This window comes from Lonchura striata, unplaced genomic scaffold, assembly GCF_046129695.1.
Source record: "Lonchura striata isolate bLonStr1 unplaced genomic scaffold, bLonStr1.mat Scaffold_194, whole genome shotgun sequence".
NCBI lineage: Eukaryota > Metazoa > Chordata > Aves > Passeriformes > Estrildidae > Lonchura > Lonchura striata.
This window is the reverse complement of record NW_027461125.1, coordinates 91,857-112,668: the sequence shown is the minus strand read 5'-3', so window position 1 is coordinate 112,668 and position 20,812 is coordinate 91,857. Positions and strand designations below refer to the sequence as shown.

The 20,812-nt window shown below is 42.0% G+C and overlaps 2 long non-coding RNA genes across 5 annotated transcripts in view; both read left to right on the top strand.

Moving 5' to 3' along the window:
- The window catches only part of LOC144248615 (uncharacterized), a 104,200-nt gene that overhangs the window by 18,000 nt on the left and 65,388 nt on the right, over window positions 1-20,812 (top strand). The gene's annotated exons all lie outside the window — the stretch shown is intronic.
- LOC144248611 (uncharacterized) lies at window positions 8,453-18,948 on the top strand. Of its 2 annotated transcripts, XR_013341908.1 has the most exons (5): window positions 8,453-8,752; window positions 16,039-16,102; window positions 16,397-16,474; window positions 17,018-17,194; window positions 17,649-18,948. It is a non-coding gene; the product is annotated as an uncharacterized LOC144248611 (long non-coding RNA). The 2 variants fall into 2 exon arrangements; XR_013341907.1 differs by having other exon boundaries at window positions 8,455-8,752; window positions 17,018-18,948.

Here is a 20,812-nt window from a genome sequence, read left to right as displayed (position 1 = left end):
TTTAATCTTGGTAATTGCATTTTTTAAATTTTCCTATAGAGGTTTTGTTCATTTGGTTTGTTTTATTGTTGTGGACGTTTTATTGTTACCGGTAATTTGGGACTTACTGTTTGTGGTTACATTTCTCTTTTGGTGATGTGTTTATTTCTAGGTGGTATTTGTATTTTGATGGTTTGAGGCATTATGGGTTTATTGAGTTAGGAATAATTTTTTTTGTTGTTACTGTATTTATTTGGGTTTTTGTTTCAGTTTGATCTATTTGTTGGTTGCTTTTTATCAGTGGTTTTTTTTTAGGAACTTGTGTATTTATACAGTGGATTTTTTTAGGTAGTTATTTATCTGGGTGCTTCTCTTTTTATTGTCTAGTGGTTTAGGTTTTTGTTAATCTCCTTTATTAGTTTGGTTTTTAAAGCTAACTTAGCAGAATGCTGGTTACTCTTTGAGTTAGTGTAGAGGTACGGTTTTAATTTTTAGCAGCTTTCAGGGTCTGTTGTATGGTTTGAAGTTTAGTAAATTGGTTGGACTTCTTTTTCTAGTGGGTTTTGTGATTTGTTTTGTGGGTTTCTCTAGGGCTGTTTTTTATTTTTGTTTCATTTTTGTGATGTGTCTCACTGACAACTGTTAGTGAAAAGAGTGTAGTGTGGGGTTGTTTTTGCTGGTAGTTAGTTCTATGGTGGTGTATTTTTAGTTTCTGTTGTTTGTTTTTGGGTTTCTTTTGTTAAAGTTTTCATTTTGGGGTTAATTTGTAATTATTTTTAAGGTTTTAGGGCGATTGAGATTTTTTTTTATATGGATGTCCTGTATGATAACAGTTAATTTATTTGCTTTATGTGGCATTGATGGAAGGGTAGAGGACATTTTTGTATAGAATGTGTATTTTAATCATAGTACTAAAATAATACCATGGTAAGAGGGGCTGTGTTTTATTGTTTGTTTCTGAGGTGGTTTGGCATTTTCTTATAGGTTGGGGTTTTTTTTGTTGGCTCGTGGAGCCATTCTGGCTGTTTTTGATGAAATTGGTGGGACTTTGATGCTTTTTGATTTTGCTTTTTTTTTTTTTTTTTTTTTTTCCTTTTTTGTGGTATAATAGTCTTTTAGAAGAATTTGGATGATTTAAAAAATATTTTTGTTATACTTTTCATCTAATGATGTTGGATTATTACAGATGTTTTGGAGCTTTATTTTTTTGAAGTTTCATTTGGATGAATTTATGCTGGATGGTAGGACTGTGTTTTTATTTTTGGGGCAGTTGGTTGTAGGTGTATTGTATGTTTTTCAAGTGAAAGTAAATCGAGGCTTGTATTTGGTTGTTAGAGGAATGGAGAAAAATGTTTTGGTGATGTTAACAGTGGTGTGTTTTGGGGTTTTTGATTTATAGTAAGTCTGGTACAGTAGTGTTTAATGGTGGAGTTCTTTAGGGTATGATAGTTTATAGTTAATTCTTACTGGTTTTAGATTTGTGTGTAGGTTAGAGGAGGTTATTGAAGGGTAAGTGGGTGTTTTAGATGAGTTTTAGTGTTTCAGTTTATAGAGCATTTTTTGGATGGGAGTTACAGTATTTTGAGTTGTTTGGTGTTGCTGGTGATGTATTGTTGAGGTGGTAAGAAGTATTTGTTGGGTTTTTTTAAAGAAGGTTTATTGTAGATAGTTTTAGATAGTTGTGGTGGGTTGCTTGATTGTTTTATGTTTTTTAGCCTTTTTGTAGTTATTTGAAATATGTTAGAGTTTTTTGGGTTTATTGAAATACTTGATTTTGAGGAAGTTCCTGTTTAGAATGTATGAATTTTTCTTGGCTTAAAATAAAAAATTTATATTCTAGTTATAGTGAGGATTATTTTTTTTTTCTTTTCTTACTGCTATATTTTGTGATATTTGTGTTAGGTTAGTAGTAGGGATAGCTTTACTTTTATACGTTGAAACGAGGGTCGTGCGTACTGGTGTTCATAAAGGTTTAATATTTTTATGGTTCTGATGTGTTAGGTTAATGAATTTATAACGTTTACAAGACTTTTTTTTGTTTTTATTTCAATACAGGCAGGGTTTTCTTAGTTTTCAGGATTTGTTTGGCATAGATTTTAGAGGCGTTATTGAGGGGATAGGACAGGGTGTCTCTGTTAATCTATTTGGCAATTTGGATACTGGGTAAAAAAAATTAATATTTTGGTAGAATTTTGGGGTTTTGTTAGTTTAATTATTTATGAATTTGTGTGCCTGCAGCTGTAGTGTCTCTGCTGCAAGTCTCAGTATCCATTCATGTTTGTGTGCGTTAGGCAGTCCACTCGTGTACCAGCGAGTCCCCCCTGCAAGCGGCCGCAGAGCCGCTCCTTCGCTCTCCTGGGAATTCGGGGAGCGGCACACGGCTCTGCGACGAAGCCTTGATCTTTGTCACTTGGAGGTGACACCAGGGAGCCTCAGGAGCGGCCGAGGAGTTGCTGTAAGTGGGGGAACTACTAGTGAGGGGGACCAGGGTCCACTCGAGTTTTGGGAACGCCGCCTCACCTCGCCTGCTCTTCAGCCAGGCAGACCCTGCCAGGAGGGCGTGGGCGAAGCGTGCGGCCCGAGGAGCCCGGCGTTCTCAAGAGAATAATGGTGAGCAGCAGAATTGCTGAGTTGTGGCTGCTGTGCGGCTGAGATCGTGCAGTGATGTTTGGTGTTCTCGATTGTAGCTGAGCACGGGACCACAGCCCAGTGACCATAGGACATTCCCCGCAGGCGAGGCAGCCTCCATTGCCAGGCGACGTGGATTCTCATCCCCAGATGCCAGAGAGATAAGTGGAGGGCTAAGGCCCGCAGAGGGGGTGAAAGCGGGGTGCTGGGAGGGCATTTTCAATGAGCTTTGGGGATGGGGATGTGCAAGAAGTGTCCCCTTAGATCAGCTAAAGGGAAAGTGTCTGTTTTGATCACAGTGCTGAGGTGCTCAGGGCAGAGCAGTTCTGGTGTGTGTCCTGTCACTTGTCTCTGGTGCACTCTGTGTTCTTTGGGTCTCTCGGTCCTTTCTTCTCCTCAAAAGCTCTCTCTGCCTGTCCTGTGTCACGGGTGTCTGCACGTATTTGTCCCACAACTGCTCTGCCCTGCTGCATAGCCTGTAATAGCACAAGTCCTGGGGACTTGAAATTTGTCATTTCCAGGGTGTAGTTGGGCTCTAGATTGTATGGGGAGATTGACATAACATGTTTGGTGATGCTAAGTTGTCCTGCAGCCATTTGACACTAGTCCTAACTTCCTTTCACATGAAGACAACTCCAATCAGTGGCAGAGAGCCCCCAGTCCTGAGTGAGGGTGTTGCCATGATCAGGTCAGTCATTGTTTGCATTTGCAGGGGCAGCCTAAAGGGTGACCGTGTTACAGCAGTGTTCTTTGCCTTTATTTTTAGGTGGTCCAGGCAGATAGCAGCAGTCAAGGCCAAGTGTGCCAGGTGAGCAGTGGACCAAAGCAGTTGTTTTTGCTCAGCTTTTGGTGGAACTGTAAGCATCCACTGTTGTTTGTGTGCTTTAGGGAATCCACTCAGTGTACTCATACCTCTGTCTCCAACTGGCTGATGGACCGGGTTTCATGCACGTGTGGTCTTGCCAGAAGCATTACAGGACCCTGTGACAGAGCCTTCCAATTTTGCATTTCAAGGTCCCCTCCTGGTAACCCACAGGAATGGGCAAGGAGTTGTGGTGAGGCAGGGAAGAGGAGCGAGGGTACCCTCAAGTTGCAGCAATGCCATGTCACCTTGTCTGCCCTTAACCTAGGTGTGCCTTGAGATGACGGTGTCAGAATCCAAGCGCGCCTGAGGTGTGTGGCCCAAGACTTCTTGGGAGACGGTGAGTAGCAGAATTGTCAGGTTCTGGCCCATGTGCTGTTAAGGTAGTGCACTGACGTTTGGTTTTCTTTCTCTTGGCAGAGCAAGAGATAACAGCCTGGTGACAACTGGAACTTCCCAGACAGGCACGAGGCCTCGTTCTGCACCTGATGGGGATTTGCATCCCCAGATATGTGCAAGATAAGTGGAGACCTACAACCCACAGAGGGGATGGAAGAGGGGTGCCAGGTTGGGACTCCCCAGGAGGGGTTTTTGAGTCAATTTTGGAGATGGGGATGTCCAAGAAGTGTCTCCTAAGGCCAGCTAAAGGGAAAGTGTCTGTTTTGATCACAGTGCTGAGGTGCTCAGGGCAGAGCAGTTCTGGTGTGTGTCCTGTCACTTGTCTCTGGTGCACTCTGTGTTCTTTGGGTCTCTCGGTCCTTTCTTCTCCTCAAAAGCTCTCTCTGCCTGTCCTGTGTCACGGGTGTCTGCACGTATTTGTCCCACAACTGCTCTGCCCTGCTGCATAGCCTGTAATAGCACAAGTCCTGGGGACTTGAAATTTGTCATTTGCAGGGTGTAGTTGGGCTCTAGATTGTATTAGGGGATTGCCTTAATATGTTTGGTGATGCTAAGTTGTCCTGCAGCCATTTGACACTAGTCCTAACTTCCTTTCAAGATGCTGACAACTCCAATCAGTGGCAGAGAGTCCCAGTCCTGGGTGAGGGTGTTGCCATGATCAGGTCAGTCATTGTTTGCATTTGCAGGGGCAGCCTAAAGGGTGACCGTGTTACAGCAGTGTTCTTTGCCTTTATTTTTAGGTGGTCCAGACAGATAGCAGCAGTCAAGGCCGAGTGTCCAAGGTGAGCAGTGGACAGGAACAGTTGGTTTTGCTCAGGTCTCAATTTTTGGTGCAATTCTAAGCATTTATTCTTGATTTTGTGCTTTAGGGAATCAACTCTGAGTGCGCATACCTCCGTTACCAACTGGCTGATGGACCAGGTTTCATGCCCTTGTGATCTCGCTGGAAGCATTACAGGACCCTCTGATGGAGCCTTCCAATCCTGCATGTCAAGGTCCCATCCTGGTAGCCCTGAGGGAATGGCCAAAGTGTTGCGGTGAGTCGGGGGGGAATGAGATTCCACTCGTGTTTCAGCAATGCCATGTTGCCTTGTCTCCACTTAACCTAGGTGTCCCCTGCGATGACGGTGTCAGAATCCAAGCACGCCCAAAGTGTGAGGGCCAAGAACCCGGGCATTCTGAGGAGGATGGTGAGTAGCAGATTTACCAGGTTTTGGCCGATGTGCTGTTCAGATTGTGCACTGATGTTTAGTTTTCTTTCCCTTGGCAGACCAAGAGGTGACAGCTGGAACTTACCAGACAGGGAGATGGCGTTCTTCTGCACCCAACAGGGATTTGCATCCCCAGATATGTGCAAGATAAGTGGAGGGTTATGACCCACCGAGGGGCGTGATAAGCGAGGTGCCAGGTTGGGACTCCCCAGGAGGGGTTTTTCAGTCAGTTTGGAATTGGGGACGTCCAAGAAGTGTCTCCTTAGACCATCTAAAGGCGAAAAGTGTCTGTTTTGACCTTAGTGCTGAGGCATGCAGGGCAGAGCAGTTCCGATGAGTGTCCTGTCACATGTCTCTGGTGCACTCTGTGTTGTTTGGGTCTCTCGGTCCTTGCAGATATTCTTCTCATCAAGAGCTCTCTCTCCCTGTCCTGTCCCCTGGTTTGTCACATCCTGTCCTGTGTCACAGGTGTCTGCACGTATTTGTCCCACAGCTGCTCTGCCCTGCTGCATAGCCTGTAATAACACAAGTCCTGGGGACTTGAAATTTGTCATTTGCAGGGTGTAGTTGGGCTCTAGATTGTATGGGGAGATTGACATAACATGTTTGGTGATGCTAAGTTGTCCTGCAGCCATTTGACACTAGTCCTAACTTCCTTTCACATGAAGACAGTTCGAATCTGTGGCAGAGAGCCCCAGTTCTGGAGGAGGGTTTTCCCATGATCAGGTCAGTCATTGTTTGCACTTGCAGGAGCAGCCTAAATGGTAACCGTGTTACAGCAGTGTTCTTTGCCTTTATTTTTAGGTGGTCCAGGCAGATAGCAGCAGTCAAGGCCAAGTGTGCCAGGTGAGCAGTGGACCAAAGCAGTTGTTTTTGCTCAGCTTTTGGTGGAACTGTAAGCATCCACTGTTGTTTGTGTGCTTTAGGGAATCCACTCAGTGTACTCATACCTCTGTCTCCAACTGGCTGATGGACCGGGTTTCATGCACGTGTGGTCTTGCCAGAAGCATTACAGGACCCTGTGACAGAGCCTTCCAATTTTGCATTTCAAGGTCCCCTCCTGGTAACCCACAGGAATGGGCAAGGAGTTGTGGTGAGGCAGGGAAGAGGAGCGAGGGTACCCTCAAGTTGCAGCAATGCCATGTCACCTTGTCTGCCCTTAACCTAGGTGTGCCTTGAGATGACGGTGTCAGAATCCAAGCGCGCCTGAGGTGTGTGGCCCAAGACTTCTTGGGAGACGGTGAGTAGCAGAATTGTCAGGTTCTGGCCCATGTGCTGTTAAGGTGGTGCACTGACGTTTGGTTTTCTTTCTCTTGGCAGAGCAAGAAATAACAGCCTGGTGACAACTGGAACTTCCCAGACAGGCACGAGGCCTCGTTCTGCCCCTGATGGGGATTTGCATCCCCAGATATGTGCAAGATAAGTGGAGAGCTACAACCCACAGAGGGGATGGAAGAGAGGTGCCAGGTTGGGACTCCCCAGGAGGGGTATTTGAGTCAGTTTTGGAGATGGGGATGTCCAAGAAGTGTCTCCTAAGGCCAGCTAAAGGGAAAGTGTCTGTTTTGATCACAGTGCTGAGGTGCTCAGGGCAGAGCAGTTCTGGTGTGTGTCCTGTCACTTGTCTCTGGTGCACTCTGTGTTCTTTGGGTCTCTCGGTCCTTTCTTCTCCTCAAAAGCTCTCTCTGCCTGTCCTGTGTCACGGGTGTCTGCACGTATTTGTCCCACAACTGCTCTGCCCTGCTGCATAGCCTGTAATAGCACAAGTCCTGGGGACTTGAAATTTGTCATTTCCAGGGTGTAGTTGGGCTCTAGATTGTATGGGGAGATTGACATAACATGTTTGGTGCTGTTAAGTTGTCCTGCAGCAGTTTGACACTAGTCCTAACTTCCTTTCAGATGCAGACAGTTCAGGTCAGTGGCAGAGAGCCCCAGTCCTGGGGTGAGGGTGTTGCCATGATCAGGTCAGTCATTGTTTGCATTTGCAGGGGAAGCCTAAAGGGTGACTGTGTTACAGCAGTGTTCTTTGCCTTTATTTTTAGGAGGTCCAGGCAGGTAGCAGCAGTCAAGGCCCTGTGTGCCAGGTGAGCAGTGGACAGAAGCAGTTGTTCTTGCTCAGGTTTCAGGTTTTGGTGTAATTGTAAGCATCCATTGTTGTTTGTGTGCTTTAGGGAATCCACTCAGAGTATGCCAAGCCCCTGTCACCAACAGCTGATGGCCTGGATTTCCTGTGCTTGTGAGCTCTCAGGAAGTATTGCAGGACTCTGTGATGAAGCCTTGAAATTTTGTATTTCAAGATTGCATCAGAGTTGCCTTTGGCAATGGCTGAGGAGTTGCGGTGAGTCGCCGAGGTAGGGAGGGGGAGCCAAGGTCCACTCGTGTTTCAGCAATGCCGAGTCTCTTTGTCTCTTCTTAACCCAGGCAGACCCTGCGATGACGGTGGCAGCCTCTGAGCCTGGCCAAAGTGTGCGGCCCGAGCGTTCTCAGGAGAATGGTGAGTAGCAGGATTGCTGGGTTTTGTCCATTGTGCAGCTAAGATCATGCAGTGATGTTTGGTGTTCTCGATTGTAGCTGAGCACGGGACCACAGCCCGGTGACCATAGGACATTCCCCGCAGGCGAGGCAGCCTCCATTGCCAGGCGACGTGGATTCTCATCCCCAGATGCCAGAGAGATAAGTGGAGGGCTAAGGCCCGCAGAGGGGGTGAAAGCGGGGTGCTGGGAGGGCCTTTAGGATCAGGTTTGGGGGCAGGGATGTGCAAGAAGTGTCCCCTTAGGCCAGCTAAAGGGAAAGTGTCTGTTTTGATCACAGTGCTGAGGTGCTCAGGGCAGAGCAGTTCTGGTGTGTGTCCTGTCACTTGTCTCTGGTGCACTCTGTTCTTTGGGTCTCTCGGTCCTTTCTTCTCCTCAAAAGCTCTCTCTCCCTGTCCTGTGTCACGGGTGTCTGCACGTATTTGTCCCACAACTGCTCTGCCCTGCTGCATAGCCTGTAATAGCACAAGTCCTGGGGACTTGAAATTTGTCATTTGCAGGGTGTAGTTGGGCTCTAGATTGTATGGGGAGATTGACATAACATGTTTGGTGATGCTAAGTTGTCCTGCAGCCGTTTGACACTAGTCCTAACTTCCTTTCAGATGCTGACAACTCCAATCAGTGGCAGAGAGTCCCAGTCCTGGGGGCGGGTTTTCTTGTATCTTGTATCTCTGTCGGCTTACATTGTATGCACTTATGTTGCACCTACCTGTGTCGGCTTCTATTGTATGTGTGTATGTTGCGCCTACCTATGTTGTCTTATATTGTTTGTGCTTATACTGTATGTACCTACGTTGCCTTATGTTGTTTGTGCTTATACTGTATGTACCTACGATGGCTTATGTTGTATGCACCTCTGTTGTGGCAATTGTGATCGGAGCTGCCTTGCCCGGGCACGTAGTCACGCTCAGGTAGAGCAGTTATAAAGCTTTGCCGTTCATCTGTTCTCTACGGGGTTTGGGGTACAACACTGATGGGCCCAGAGTTGGTATAGCTCCTAGCTCTCAGATAGTCAGTCACTGACCGCCTCCCCTTGTCTCGTAGGTCCCCGGGTCCCTACAGAATTTCCTGGAATCTACCATTTGACATGGAGGTCCTGCGGTCAGAAGAAGCGTTTAAGCATATTCTTCAGTGCAGCGTTTCACGTAAGGGTGGCAGCCAGCGTGTCAGCAGAAGAATGTGTGAGAGTGTGACTGTCTGTGTCTGTCTGTGAGAGTTTGTGTGTGCTTGTGTCTGCAGCTGTGTGTGTGTGTGTGTGTGTGTGTGGAGCAGTTCCAACCTTGTGTGTATGGCCTTTGCCTTTCAGGGGGGGTTTTCATCAGGCAGGAGGATTTTTTGGGAGTCTCTGGAGCGAGTTGCCGTGAATGTGAGTTTGTGCGTAACGCGAAGGGGGCGTGCACGTCGGCGGAGCGTTTTGCGCCGTTTTTGTTCCGGGTGCGTCATAACAATAAAAGTGTTGTGGACTTTTCTGAAATGGAGACACGGTTATATTGTGTCAATATGTATTTTCCTTGTAATACATTATATTGTTCTGTCTTTGCAGTTGTTCCTGTATTTTGATGTATTTTGCTGTATGTAAATTGGACTTGTACTTGTGTGCCTAGGTATGATGTATTCTTTGTTGTATTTGTCTCTGTACTTGCATTTGTATGCATTGTTTCCCTGTGTATTGCTGAAGTTTAAATTAAGGGAATAAAGATTAATCAGCCCTAATAATGATGCCTCTTACCCTCTGTCCTGCCCACCATTCATCTCCTGTCTTTCTTTGGTGTGGTTGAGTCGTATCATTCTCACCCTTTTTCTCCCTTTGCCTCTTACTTTCCTCTTTAGTCTATTCCTCACTTTATCCTTCCATGTGTAACTCTTTGTCTCTGGCTGTGTTTTCCTTTGTTTCCATTTCTAAGACATCTCTATGTTTCTCTAACCCTATTTCCTTCTCACCCTGTCTATTTTCTTCCATTCCTCTACATGTATTTCCCCATGTCTCTTTGTCTCTTTCAATCTAGGTTTCACTATGTTTTCTTCTTTTTTTTCTCTTTGTCAGCCTTTGTCTTTCTAACACTTGCTATCATTGTCTTTGTCTCTGACCCTTTTTCCTTTTCTGTCCAACTTTAACTTTTTTGTCTAACTCTCTATTTCTTTCTCTCTTGAACCCTACCTTGTGTTCAGTCTCTCCATTTGTTTTCCTGTAGGTTTTCAGCTCTATTTCTTCTTTTTCTTGTCTCTCTATTTGCTTTTCTCTTTCATTTCAAGTGCTTCCTTTTCTGATTGTCTTTCACTCTTTTTCTCTTTACCCCACCTTTCTTTCCTCTTTCTCTGCCTTTCTCTTTCTAATCTGACTTTTTTGGTTTTTCTTTTTATCTCTGACTCTTCTTTTTCTTGCTTTGTTTTCTTCTTACTCTCTCCTCTTCCTTTTCTTCTCAGTCTTTCTTCTTCTCACTCTCTCCTCTTCCTTTTCTTCTCAGTCTTTCTTCTTCTCACTCTCTCCTCTTCCTTTTCTTCTCAGTCTTTCTTCTTCTCACTCTCTCCTCTTCCTTTTCTTCTCAGTTTTTCTTCTCACTCTCTCCTCTTTCTTCTCACTCTCTCCTCTTTCTTCTCACTCTCTCCTCTTTTTCTTCCTCTTACGCTCTCCTCCTCCCTCTCTCCTCTTACTCTTCCTCTTACGCTCTCCTCCTCACTCTCTCCTCTTTTTCTTCCTCTTACGCTCTCCTCCTCACTCTCTCCTCTTTTTCTTCCTCTTAGGCTAAATACTTGTATCAAACATTTTAAACAGCTCTTTTATACAGAAGTGAATACATTAAAAGAGAAAGGGAAAGAAAATAACTGGTAATATATTTCAAAAGTCAAACCAGTATTTAATTTCTGCATCAAGTATTGCAATCAAAGACACCTAAAAGATTCACCTTTCCATAAAATCAAGGTTTTAGTTATTGAGATGGTGGTTTACTTATTTAGGTGGTTGTTTTTTGTCCTTCTAACAGCTTGTATTTTTAACTGTTTAGTCCATCAGCAGACAGACACCCTGTCCATCTTAACAGGCCATAAAAATAGTGCAGGTGATGACATTGGTTAGCAACCTTTTCTTCATCATCATCATCATCATCTCACATTAACCTAGAGAGACGAAAGGCACAAGGAATTCAAATTATTAGCTTTGAGAACTGAAATAAAAATCTTCTTTCTACAATTAGCCTACATATAGTGGCATTAGAAATACCACTTTAAGTTCTGAAAGTACCGGAAGGAATTTATACCCAAAGGATCCTAATTCTTTGGTAAGTCAAAGCTGCCATTTGTACCTGTGAACACTATCACTTGGAGAAAATGCAACACTTAGGAAGAGTTTTAATTGTTTTTTTCATTACTTGACTGTGTCATTTTTTCTGAAGTTTTTACAGCTTCTTGCATTCAAATGAAGGAAGATTAAGGCTGGATGGTTAAGGTTGTAATGCAGCATTTCAAAGTAATATTTGTGAAGATGTACTAGAAACTGCATTGCTTAGAAACCTATTATTTCAGTAATCCTTTCTCAGAACTTCACAAAGGTCCTCTTATTGTGTCTCTGATAAATAAAATGTGATTTCTATTTAGAAAGAATTAAGGTAGTGAAGACTAACTAGAGAAGAACATGCAACCTTATAGATACTGAGGCAAAAAATAAAGCAAAATGGTTAGTTGCTGGTTCCAACTGGTATTTTTAAGTCTGTATGGCTAAGCATCTCTATCTTAAATTTGTGATCTTTCTGCAATTTTGTATTTATGGGGCTTATGCCTGTTCAGAGTAATTAGTGTCATTTACATTAGAACAAATACTGAAATACAAAAAATGAAAAGTTATTGGCAAATGGGATACAGAGTAGCAAATCTGGAAATTAGACGCTGCTGATATTTATCTGTAATGAAATTTGGCATAGGACCAGCAATAGCCAGAAGTAGGTAGAATATCCTGTGATACAGCATCTGAAATTCATCAAAACCCCCCCTCCAAATTACCTTTGGTATTGTAAAAGTTTCCATTCTTTTTATTATTTGTACTTTATTAGAGGCATCTTGTCAGTACTACTTTTTCTTAGCCTTATCCGGAGATGCTTTCTTATGTCTGACTCCTGAAAGTCTCTGTGCAGAACCAGAGTTCTGCAGAGCTTTTCCCCCTGTATTCCTTCCCTTTTCTGTCTTCCCAAAAGCTTTTGGGATTATGGCTTTTACACCATAATTTACTTAATTGCCTTTTCGTGTCAGAGAATTCTTATGCATATAACATCTCATTTTTAACTACCTGCTTGGTATTGCTACAACATCAAAGAACTTATAAAATTATTCTTTGTTCTCTTATTAGATTTTTTGCTTTGTCCTTACAGAATCTTCTCTGATAAATAGAAGTGGTAGTGCTTTTTATTTACTGCCTTAATTTCCTGCAATAAAAAAACACTCTATGTTCATTAATCATTCAACGACAAAGGGTATTCTGTATTGGAGCCAAAATTGTATACGTTTCTAAGCAACTACAGCATTTTGCTTTATTTTCTTAAATCTGTTTCAGAGCTTTGATCAAATTGCACTCTCCAATTGTTTTCCAAAGGGTGTAATAAGAGAAAAAAATAACCATTTTTATAATGAAATTTCAAGCCAATAAAATCCTTAAAGGAAATTTGATTCTGTAAATGAGGACTAGGAAGAGGAAGGTCATAAGAAGTTACATCATCTGAGTTTAACCATCCCCTTAGCACACTGATCTAAAACAGGAAAAGCGTATGAAAAACTGCAGAGGTGTCTTCTGAGAAGGTATATGCACATTTCACATACTTCTTGTTCTGTATCTTTCTTCTAAACAGTGATTAAAGCAGCTCCCAGTACAGATCTGTAACAAATTCATGAGCAAATCTGATAAGACGTGTCTTTGAGTAAACTGTGAACCTAACCTGACAACTAAGATAACTAGTTTGTCAGTTGATCTAACCGCACCATTCTTTTCTCCTGTATCTGGTTTCTTTTCTTCAGAATTAACCCAGTACTTTCTCCCCCATCGTGCTTTACAAACAACCTCCCTATCTGCTTTTTGTGCCCTATGAAGCCAAGAGGAGCAGTGATGCACAGGAACACTGAAACTCCAATGTCTGGTCAACTAAATCTGGATGATGCTCTTTAGGAGCAGCAGAATGATTTTCTAACTGCAAAAACTGTTATAATACCACTTATTTAAACTTGATTTCCTGTTCACTTGTGAATTGATTATTTGACCTTAAATTGTTATGGTTTTTTTGACCATAAAGCCAGTTCTGATTTGCTGAGTTGATGCCGTAGAAAATACTTATATTTACATGGTTCAGCTGTTCGCAGGTAAAGTTGCATGATTCAATAGCCACTGGACATGCTGAGTTCTGACTGGCGTGTTAAAATTTTTCTAATATGTGGGAACTCAAAATGTCTCTCAGACATTTTTAGAGGTTCCAGGCCTTGGTCAGAGGCATTCTAGACCCTGGCAGACAGCTGAAAAACAGCTGTGATTTTGAGTTTGAGCCATGGAATGAATTGCCAACTTTGGAGGTGGAACAAGCAATCACAAAAGGTTAGATAGTATAGTAAAAGTAGTTACAAAGTAGAGGGGAAATTTTTTTAGTATTGTACAGGGGGGTTTTAACGCATGTACATGGGGGTCAGAAGTTCTAAGATGGAGGAAAGTGGGCTGATCCTGTTCTTCCTCCTTCTTTTTCCTTACCTCCATGTTCTTGGTGATGTTGGCACTCACAGATTGGTTTAGAGTAGAAAAACACTTGGCAACGTAGGTAGTAGGTATTGGGGAATAATTATAAACGTGTTATACGTAATATATCTTATAAAAGATAGCAGCAGCCCTGGGCGGAGAGGGAGACGAAGAAGGCAGCAGATCGAGAGGATGTCAGGGGGTGTGTGTGCCTCTACCCAGGCCGCTGATCAAACAGCCGCAGTCCAAGAACATAATCTGTTAGATAACTAGCGATAAACTGCCTTGAGACCGAACAGCTAAAGCCTGCGGAGTTTTTCTTTGGAAGCACGGGTGGGAGGAGGAATTTCACCACCACATGAGACCCCAGAGCAAGGCCGGGGTTCTCACAGTAATAAAGATGCACCCTTTGTTTATCCACCTTTGTCATTTATACATCCAGCTGTGAAGCTCTCCAGCTTTGCAGTGCTGTTTACTAGGACAATTGAATACCATAACTTCCCAAATTTTGTGTACGTGACCAATCAATATGCAGATTTTATAGCCATAATTTCACACACAGATAATTTGTTAATTGGGCTGCATGCTAAGCTGAGGAAAGCAACACAGCAAATAGTTTTTGCTTTTTGATAGTTTCTGCCATGTCGAGCTCTCATTCTGTCCATTGGTAATGATTGTACCTCTCATGGGAGGAAATCTGACGGACAAACATACAAAACAATCCACTATTTGGCATAGAGGGAACTAACAACAATAGCCGAAGTTTAATATTTTGCTTCCTTTGTCACCTAAGGGTGTGGAAGGTATTCTAGTTCATTGAGTTTATATTCTGTCACTGATCTTTAGCTGAGGGACACAAAGATATATGTGTTATGCGTGTTTGCATATTTATGTGTTTATATATGCATGTAGATATAGACATATAAAAACACATAAATACACACAGGTGGGGGTGTATGTATATGTATGTATTTATATATATATATGCCTGAGGTCATATGTGTGTGGGATTCAGTTTATGTTCTGTTAAACCCAGCCCTCTGTGTGTGTGTGTGTTTGCACCTCGTCCACAGGAGCTGGTTACAGTCCTGGCTATTGAACTGTTGTTGTTTTCAAGCTGTAATTTATTTGGTAATGATATACAATGTTTCACAGTGATAAGGAGTCAATAATGAATATGTTATGCTTTAACATCATAAAGACATCCTTAGGAAAAAGTCCCTGTCTTTCTCCAACAGTGATCCATATGGTGTGCTACTAAAAGGAGAAGATCTCTGAGTGAACAAATGTGAAATAGTACAGACTTAATCTTTATTGCTCTTTTCCTATCAAGATAGCCTTTGTTGTCTGGCCTATGAAGACACTGCAAGACTACTCACTCATACAGCATTGTTTTATTGTTCACTTTTCTTTTCTCTAAAGCAGACCGGGGTTGTTTTTTTCTTTTTCCTTTGCATATGTCTTAAGAAGTTGACCTTTAGCTTTACTAATGCAATTAATAGTTTTTGCTTCCTATCTCCTATAAATGATGTTGGTGAAATAGGTCACCTGATTTCATGTTCTAGTAGGTACAGTCAGAGAAAATTCTGGCTATGTAAATTATCATATTTAATTAGCATTATTTCTATCCTCTTTATTACACATTTTGCAATACTATTGATTGTTGGACCTAGAGTATCTTTTGTCCTCAAGCCACACACCTAGAAGTCACCTAAATCTTCATTTTTTCTGAGGATAATTCAGCTTGGAATATTTTTTTTTAAATCTAAATTAAGAGTAAATAATTTAAATGGAAGTTTTGACAGGACCACACGTATAAGGTTTTGAAGTATTTCAAGACTACGAAAAATTGCTACCCTGTCATCTGACTTTTTAGTCTTTATCTAAGACATAAACCACGTGTTTGTTTGATGTTTGATTTTTTGTCATAAAAGGAGTAGGTGCTTTATCAATAGACTTTATTTTAATCAATACTGCCTTGATTATTCCCTACATGAATCCAATTTTTATTTCTACTGTCTAGAGTGGGAAAATATGAGAAAGAGTTCCCCACATCAAATCCATCTGCATCATCTCAGAGGCTGCCTTCAGTAGCTTAAACATGACTAAACCCCTCCCACTGTTACACTGGAAAGAGTCTTGCTGACTCAAAACTTTAAAAAAACCTTGTAGTTTTCACTCCATTTAAATGTGTCACTTTTAATAGCAAAACAAGTAGAGAAATTCCAATGTGAACTCATTTTAGAGCAATGACCAAGTATTATGAATATTTGACTGCATTTAATCTTTCAGTTCCTTTTCTTATTGCATCCTTAATCCTACTCCTGAAGGGACTTGGATTTAAATACAGTAGAATTTCCAGTGTTGAGCAAATCTCTGGTTTCATACCTGAAGATCTCCTTAGTTCAAAAATCCACTTTGTAATTAATTTTATTTATGCTGTGCAACTCTGCTTTCCCAGATATTAAAAAACATATTGGCAAAGAATATGACATTATTTCTTGAATAAAATGACAGGAAGTAATGCAGCAAGATTTTCTGCCTTGAGAGTCACCTGACTTCTCCATTCAGTGACTTTATATTCCTATTCAGGGATTATTATACCTAAGAGATCCAGAGTATAGCCAAGAGAATAGTAATAGAGAAGTTCTAACTAATGCTGATTTTCTACTGTTTGTTACTATTTCCTCACCCATAAAAGGCACTTGTAATTAATTTTCTGTTCCCTAGGACCACCTGTAGAAGTAAACTTCACTATTGGTGATGAGATTTAAACACGAAGAAAAAAAGCTGGGTAAGTATGAAGTTGTTAAACTCGCTGTCACAAGACTGTATTGTTGAAGACTGTTACAGGGATGATGGGAGTCTGGGATAAGTTTAGCTATGAAAACTTAGTTCCATTTCATTAAGTAGGCTTAAAAGAAGACCCAAATTGGGTTGGTTTTTTGCTGTTGTTGTTGGGGTTTTTTTGGTATTTTGGTTTTTTTTTGGTGGTTTTTTTTTTGGGTTTTTTTTTTTTTTTTTTTTTTTTAACGGAATATTTTTGGAAAAAATATGAAGTAGTTATCTCTGACATTTCTATTGACAGGTTGCCAAGACATGTCTGGGGAATCGTAATGATTCAACATCTCGTTTGGAAGCAGCAGAAACAGAGACAAGCTTTCAGGTATTCTCTTCCAGAGTAATTTGTGGGGTTTTACTAAAAAGTCTCATGAGATTCAGTTACTTAAAGTATACTTACACATTCTTCACCAAGTTCTGTCTCAAAAGAGAAGACTACTTAATTCAGACTTTGTCTGTGTCTGATTGCAATTGACCTGTTCAAAATGATTTCTGGCTGGTAACAACTTGCAAACTATGAAATATTTGGAAAGCTGGTAGTCAAATGAATTAGTAGTCAAATTACTTAATTTGACAGTGTGATGTGTATAGCCCTGGAAGCAGGAGTAAGGAGAGTTATCCAAAATAATTAAATATTAAATACCTATGTGGTTGTTTTCATACATATATACATAAAATATGCAGTGATATGAAGCTGTATGTAGCATCAGACTTGTATGGTTTTGCACTGTGAAGGTTGTTAATGATGCTTTCTTAGAGATCAGGACCCTTTTCTAGGGACAATTCCATTGCCATGGAATTTTAACAGACTTTTTTATTTCTGTTTATGTATATATGTATTCTATACACCATGTTTTTACCTTTACAGAAGTTTCACAGCCCTCCATGGACTAAACCTGAAGATGAAAAATCACCTGAAAAAAAAGAGAAAAAATACGTAGAATCAGTTAGTACACCAGAATAAAAACTCTAAATGCTGCTAACCTACATTGAAAAATGCCAATCACTTCATGTTCTGCTAGCACAAAGGCATGAAATGTCCCAGGTTTCTAAAGCATGCGTTTTTCACTATTCTATGAATGTCTGTAAATTAGTCTATAACAGACCATTTAGTACCTTCCAGCAATAATCCAAAATTGATGTTTGAAGAAGTGCTTTGTAAAGCAGTCCAGTTTTTGAACTCTTGTTCTACCTTATCAGTAATTGTATACTATAAATTACCTGTTTTGTAAACAACAGTCATTCTCAAGTATGTTTCTCACTGTTTTATTTCATGTAATTTTGTGGCAGATTCGGTTCTAATATTAAGAGGCAGTCAATGTGGAGGGGGGGAAGATATCTGTGTAACCATATTTGAAGTACAATCCTTAAGTGCAACTGCAAAAAGACAACTGTGTGTGTGGGGGGGGGGTCCATGTATGCTTACCTTTTAGTAATTCCATCTCAAATCTACTTACTTACACAATAAAATATGCTTATTGTGTTCTTTCTTTCCTCAGTGCTATCTTAACTAGTTCATTTTTGAACACTGAAAAGCTGACAGAATTGGATTTTAAGGGATGGAGATGGAGAGAATCATTACTTTAAGGATTCAAGCAAAAAAATGTGCAGGTGGTACTGAGTTACAGTGTCATAGCTTGGATGGCAGCCGTGGGAAGTCGGTTTCATCCCTTGTGTTTGTGCTGATCTCGACGGGATGGAATACACTTCCAAGGGGAAAGCCCTGTTTGGTCCACTACAGTTGGCCTTTGATCACTCCATCGGGGAGGATTGATTGGAATCAGCTCTGTCACTCATGGATTCTTTTCGTTTCTCCTTAGTCACACTCTATGACAAGAAAGCAGAAAAGAAAGGGAGAAGAGAGAATGTTTTTCTTTTTTGGGTGCATGTCATTGTTGGTCTAATTTAAGAATTCATATGCCATATCTTTTTGAGATGCAAATCTTTCAGGAATGGATGCAATGCTATCTATCCCTAGCAAGAAGTGTCTTAAGCATTTGTAACTTGTAAACTTCCACCTTTGTCTTAATGCACACCTCAGCACATTTTCAACTAGATTTGAAGTAGTTATAATAATTTACTTTGTCTTGCTTTGTATCAGTTTAAAAGCAAATAGACAAATCTTTTATTTGACTTAGTGATGCTCTGTCTTCAGTTTTAGCATTTAAGACTTTACCTCTCCTTCAACAGTCTCCTTCAATACCTCCTTGTCCTTGCTGGTGTGAAAAATGCATATTTTATGATTGGCTTTTCTCAAAGGCTATAATGAATATTATAAGTGTAATGTTAGAAAGTTATGCTGTGTTCATTTGCTTAAGTAGTGTGTTAAATACAGTTTTAGGTTCTAACATAATGTTAAAATAGAGACTATGTAGGTGGGGAAGTTTTTTTTTTAGGAATGAGATACTTACTTCAAAGAACACCTAAATCTTCCAAAGGAGAGGAATTTATGGCTTCTTATCAGAAGAAGCTAATTTCTTCAGGCCTTACTCGAAGACACCAAGGGATTAAAGGAAACAATTAACATACAACAAACAGAGTTTCTTGTTTAAAATAGAATGCATTCATAACCATAAAGGATATATAAATATGCAACAAGTATATTAGTTTAAGGGTGATTCCTTTATTCACAAGTCATGCTTTTCGTAGCTTAATGTCCGAGAACATCCGGACGTCCGTAATTCTTTACTTTTTTTATTGTCTTGTAATTGTCCTAACTCTAAGCTTTAGTACTCTAATGATATTATTATTTTTATAGCCATTTTATTATTATTAAACTTTTAAAATTTTAAAAACCAAGCGATTAGCGTTTTTTTTCACACTGGTATGAGTAATCTTTCACCCTGACATTTTGTATGTGCTCCTCTACTCAAAGATAGATAGTTGCAGTTTCTCTGCCTCGAGAAAACACAATTTTAAAAACTAAAAAACCTCATGAGCTGACCAAATGATGACAAAGTACGGCTTAAGACTATCCATGTGAAGAGTCAAAACACATGAAATCATGGCTACAAAGTTTATTTCTCTTGATTTCCTGATGCCCCTGGAATGATTTGGGTCTCAGGAGGCACCTGGGAGCCTCCGTTTGTGTCCTGGGCGGGGCCGTGGCTCTAAAAGGGGTAAAGGCTGGAGGAAGGGGGGTCCGGGGGGGAGAGGGAGCAGGGGCTGGGATCGGCGGTGCCCTGGGCATTTGCATCTGGGAGCGGCCGCCGGTTTCCCGATGGGAGCCCTGGAAACGGAGCTCGGAGTCCGTGAGAGATGCGAACGCTGCAGCTGGAGCGCTGAGAATGGAGGCTCTGCCGAGAATGTCGTCTGGTGAGTCTCCCGATGTCCCGTAGCTAATGCTGTGCTGGCACCGAGTCGCCTCATTGCTATTTAAACTCTCTTGAAAGACGCTGAAATTACAAACTGGACTACAACATGCGCGCGGGGAGCTTCGTGTCCCTAAGGAAATGCTTTAGGGATGTGCAGCTTCTGAGCTGCAGCAACAATCCCCGCTCCCACAGAAATCTGCTGGGCCGTGGTTCTAGGGCAAGGGTGCCAGAAATGTGGCACCTTCAGTGCCACCCTAACAGGGATTTCCCTGGGAGCTCTCAGGCTCGGGAGGAAATGGTGTTCCTGCCCCTCTGGGAAAGCAGGGAGCGGGATCGGTGCTGCAGCTGTGTCTTTTTCCCGCTCTCCGCAGCTGTTCCAAGGATGCCCTGGAGTGCTCTGGCTCACGGCAGGATAATCGATCCGTGTGCCTGGGTGCGCAGCTGGGTCAGTCACTGGGCTCCCGTGGAACCCCTGAGGTTGGAAAAGCCCTTCGTGCTGCTGAAATGGCCCCAGGACAAACCTTCCCAAGCTGGAAGCAAAGCCAGGGGCAGGGAGGGAAATCCAAGAGGGTGGTGGGAAGGGCTTTCTCCCAGCTCTGGACGCCCTCAAGGCAGGGGTGATTTCTAAGTGTTGTTAAATGCTGCAGCAGCTCTGTCCCTACGTGAGAGCTGCCTCAGCTTGGGCGAGTGTGAGGATGTCCAGCTCTTCCTCAGGGCTTGGAGCACGGCAGGGTGCAGAGCTCAGGTTAAATCTTGTTTAAACACTTTTAATATCAAAATGTATTAGAACAGAGACCGAGGAAATAACACACGAAAGTCTGTTGCAAGCATAGGTACCAGCTGCCTTTATTAAAGATCCACGTTGACGGATGTTTTGTCAGACCACTCTGAGGCCAGAATGTGTCCAAAAAGCTTCACTAACCCCTTGTTCTTCTGCTGGTAGGGCAGCGTCTGACCCCAGGTCTCGGGGGCTGCGTGGAGAGTCCTCCCTGGAGCAGGTTCACCCCGTGAGGATGAGCCACAGAGGTTCAGTTCTTGGAGCAGGTGAGGATCTCTTTTACTTAGTAATTGCTTTTGCTGGTTTTAATGTCACAGCTCCGGTGTTCCTTCAGGCATTGTGCCCTGCAACAGCACTCGCAGCTCCTGTGCTGGGCAGGGAGCAGTTCTGCTGTGGGAAATGGACTTGCAGAAAATTGTCAGAGTTTGACAGGAGGTTTACATAGTATGTATCTGAATGGAAAATTTGAGATAAGAAACGCTGACTTAGAAATGCCATGGAATAGGACATTGAGAGAGATAAATCTTCCTCACACAACGCACCAGTTTATCAGATTATGCCCTTTTCTGAC